The sequence below is a fragment of the Tyto alba genome, unplaced genomic scaffold (assembly GCF_018691265.1).
Source record: "Tyto alba isolate M040663 unplaced genomic scaffold, T.alba_DEE_v4.0 Super-Scaffold_14, whole genome shotgun sequence".
In the NCBI taxonomy this organism is placed as follows: Eukaryota; Metazoa; Chordata; class Aves; order Strigiformes; family Tytonidae; genus Tyto; species Tyto alba.
In genome coordinates this window covers 4,321,776-4,326,513 of record NW_024881276.1, presented here as the reverse complement: position 1 = coordinate 4,326,513, position 4,738 = coordinate 4,321,776, and positions in this window count along the sequence as shown.

Here is a 4,738-nt window from a genome sequence, read left to right as displayed (position 1 = left end):
TGTGATGAAAACCACTAGTTGTGCATGCACTTTTGCTCCAGCACTGGGTATGCAGAAATGTTCCCTTGTTACCTTGCATTACTATATACATAAGTGTTATAACCTTAGAGGGAACAAATAACCCATGCTTGTGTCTAACCTAGTATCCTCCCCAAGGCTTTGCTGTAATTCAGCTACAACTGCCTGTCCTATGTATAAAATGAAAAAACCCTCTATTTACAGCCAGGTAATTTTTCCTTGAGCTGAAGAGGTAAACAGGCCCCAAAATTAGGTGTTAACTTCATTGTCTTTGCGTTTGTAACCACTGGCGATTGTAGGGCCTACGTGATAAATAATTAATGATGGCTTGTGTGAGAAGTGAGGAAGCATTGAAAAATAATCACGATTAGTTTGCTTTGCTTTTACAGAAAGTTATTGCACTCCACAGCCCTGAAGGGAAAATCGTAGCATGGGAGCAGCTGTTAACAAGTCTTTAGACAAATCATTTTAGTGGCCTGTTAGGTAAGGCTTTGGAAGAGTGATGGAGGGAGGAAGTAACAGTTAGAATTTTGTACTGCAAAATCTTGTTATGAGAGAACTCCGGGACAAGATAATGATATTGTTCTTTGTTTCATAAATGCAAAAGTTATAACTTTCCTAGCATGCATCACCAGGCCAGTGTTCAGTAAGACATGGCACTATAATGAATGTATATTGCTAAGGGAAGCATTGTTGGTTTTTGTTTTGTTTTGTTTTGTTTTGTTTTGTTTTGTTTTGTTTTGTTTTGTTTTGTTTTGTTTTGTTTTGTTTTTAATAAGAGCTTTTTTTAATACTATCCAGCTGTAGCAGAGATGTAGCTAGACTGAGCTTAACAGAGGTGAATGCCTCTGTTGGTTGGGGAAACAAGAGATCTGCTCTACTAACATGTGTTATGGATGGGCCCAATTTACAGATATACAAAATCTTCTGTGTTCAGACTTTGAATGTGCCATTATAATTTAATTCACTTTACGAGCAAAACTTGCTTCCAGGTAGCAATCGGTATTCAACAACCTCACAAGCTTTTTGATATCTAGACTGTAAGGAAATCGCTGAAGCAGCTGGCCTTGCTGACAATGATGAGGAGTGATCAATTTATCTCTTTGGGGAACTGCAGTTTCAAGGAATAGGTCTATGAAGAAAAGAACAGCAAATGTCTTTTGCTGATAGCATTTCCCTTCCTTTTCTTTCCCCCACATCAGTTTTTGAAACACCAGCAGCATCATCGTCCCATTGTTATGCTGCTGAATCTTCCTTTTCATTAATCCCTGGCTCATCTTCTGAATCATGCCAAAATTTAACCCAGTGTGAAATTTTATGATGAAGCTGCAAAGTATAAACTTAGCAAGGGAAGCTGACATCAACATGCAAAAGAATGTATACAGTCCTGCTCATCTTTTCAGGGATGTTTTTGAGAGGTAGCTGCCCTGATCCAGCTCTACGCATTGGGATTAAATGAAAAAAATAACAGCAGAAAAACCCATTTCCTCCATAATTCCGCCTCTGCTTTCCAAACTGTAACTCGCTTCATGCCAAAGACTCATAGTTCTTCCTTCCAAAATTAGCTTTCCCAGTGTTACAAACCCCACCTGCTTCCGACTGGAGTAATGGCAAATTTAAAAAAAACAGTTCCAGTTCCAGCAGAAGAAAATGTATCTAGGCCACTGCAAACAATATAACTTACTACTCTAAGTGTCATCATAGCTGATTGTTTGCTAAGTCTATCAATCAGCAGTGTTTTCTTTCTCCCTCTTTTCTTTGTCTTTAGCTAAGAATACACAATGATGCCTCCTCCCAACTGGCCTCACAGTTTATATTCCACATGTAAAATACCTCCTTTTTTCAGAGTATTCCTCTGGGCTACCAACCAGTGGACAGACTGGCAAGTCTTTTTAATAACTCTTTGAAATAAAATTTCCAGAAATACAGCCCTGCCAACTCTCCCAACTTCTTGTATCCTCATTCTTTTCTTCTTATTTCGCAGCTACTGATAGATCAAGACAGTGTTTTACATGGAGAAACAGAGGCATGGAAATGCTGCAGATGTTAGAAGAAATCAGGGAGAGATCCAGGAACTGAAGTAGAAGGGCAGCCCTAGCCTTTCAGCATATGCCAGGAAAGCAAAGGAAGTTTGGGCCAACAAAAGGAAAAGAAAAAATGCCTTCTGCAAGAAATGGAGCACTTGTCATGCCGTCTTTTTAATATGCTGGAAACCTGAGAAGAAGAAAACCCTGGTGATCAATCCCTTCTCTGACTTGCCTTATGAGGCAGTCTGAAGAAGACCAGTCAAGGGAAGCTGTACCGACGTTTCTAACCTGCATTGCAAAACATCAATATACAGGAGGCTATCCTTTCATGGTCACACTCTCACTGCCATCTTTTGAAATTTGGTGGGTTTTTTACTTCATACGGAATGATTAAAGTTCCTTGTCTTCAGAAAAGAGAGCCCACATGCCTCCTGCAGATGCAGTGTGCCGGCTTCTGCATCGCTGTATCTCTGATTCTCCATCTTACCCAGGGAAATTTTAAATAAGCTTTAGAAAAGGAGTTTGAGGGATCCTCACTGGCCTGGATGTACTCCTGAGATATGAGTGCTGTGAGGTGGACATTTTGAACTTGAGCTCTCTGTAGATCAAGTAAGTAACTCCAGGAAGAAAAGGTGTTACCTTACACTCACTCTTCTCCTTTGAAAGGCACCGAAAGCCTTTCTAGCTAAAGAAAAAAAAAAAAAAATCTTCAGATTCCATGTAGAGTTAGGAACTTGTCTGCATCTCCCTGTAGACAAAGCTTATTTTATGTTTATACTTTGAACATTGGCATCTGTGGCACTACAAAGTGCCTTATTCTTTCTGAAGCTCGCTGGAAGAGCACAGGCAGCACTGAGCATTATGCTAAGTTCTCTGTGTGAATTTTTCCCACCCTACAGCTCACTACAGCCATTTGTAAGAATATCTAATAAGGATACTCCTTTGCATGCCATTAATCAGCAAAAGCAATAAAAAAACCGGTGTGTTTTCTGTGCTCTTAGAACTGAGTCCCTCGTCAATGAAAATGAGATGGAAGTGGTTGGGTCAGGATCTTTAGTGTCACAAATAATGAGACAGAGCCATACCTCACAGACATCTCCTGTTGTAGCGCTGCTCACTGTGGCTGTTCTCCTCCTCTTCTTTGTAAATTGTAATTTCCATTGGTCCTTGATGCAAGACAGAAAAGGGACCCTTAGTCAGTCACCACAGGAAAGCATATAGATAAGGGCTGAGAACTGGCTAAATACATTTTCAGTGTTTTACCACATTTTCCTTTAGAAGTACCCAAAGCCTTCATCACTTATGTTAATACTGACAGAGGAGCACAAGACAGTGCACATTTTCAGTGCAAAGCTGTGAGCATCTTTCTAACAGGGGAAAATGCTTATTTTTGGACTTGGAGGATAAACACAGCTGAAAAGTTAAGGTTTGTTTTAATCGGGCTAATCTTTGTAGTTTAAGAAGACTGCAGGTTTTGCTTTCTCTTGTCTGTGTGAATAAAACAAAGGTTTTCAGTAACATGAACCAAACTGTTCAGGGTACTTTGGTAAAGTTACAAAACTACTGTCTCCAAAGTAAAGATAAACTAGGTGTACACAGTTTTCCAGCTGTTAAACACTGGTTTGCACCCTTTGTGATTCTGCAGTGTGATATAAGTCTTAAAAAGATTGTTTTTTTCCCCACTGGTCCTGGTGTATCACTCTGTGCCCAGGGAGGGTGGAATTACTTCTCAAGCAGCTATTTTCTTTGTCATTGTGGTGTTCTGTGGGAGGCTTCTCTCCTTGTTTACTGATCATTATCCCAGCTCAGCTCACATGACGTATGTGTCCTCTGCAACTTTCTGTGTTCCTCGACATAGGTGCTTCAGGAGACTGAATTAATTCACCATCACATCGTTCCTGTGGGAGAGGGAGATGGTGTCCTTCCCATTTGACCAAGAGGCAACTGAGATGCAGAGGAACTCAGGGAAAATCTTTCCACTGGTTTGGAAAGTCCAGCCTGAAACCTCTGCAGCCTGATTTTTTGAGAGCACCTTACAGTACAAATTGAAAGAATAGCTCTTAGTTTTCAGCTGCAGTTTGCAGGAAGCAGGGTATTAATATTCACTTACAAATTTTGATGATAAAATAATTACAGACATACACAGTTTCAGATTCTGTGGAAATACTTTTTAAAAACAGCACTGTAAGTGCACTGATACTTCAGTGACTCAGTTGGCTCCACTAGAGCGTAAAACAGGTATTATATGCAGAACAAATTACAGCCTTTCTACCACATATTTATAGAAATTTTTCTTATGCTAGCACAGATAGAAGGAGGCTCCAAACTAATAATCAGATGGTGATCATGAAGCTCCCCAGCTCTTACATGCCATGCTGTCTCAGGCTCTATCATACTGATGATAGCTATTTATCTTAGATCTCAGCTCTCCTAGACAGAGTCTAAATTATTTGCCTCTCAAGAGACAGCAGTCAGGCTTTCTGGAAGTGATATAGAGGAAGAATATGCTGATGAAGTGCAATACACAAGCTGGAACATCCATTATTTAAGCATATTTCAATTCTTTTAAACATATCACTGCACTAGTCTTTGCTTTCAGTGGCTTGATCTTGAGAGCCTGTTTACTGACTGGAACGGCTGAGGGCCAACCTTTACATCTGGGAGAGATTACAGAATTACAATATTTTTATGTT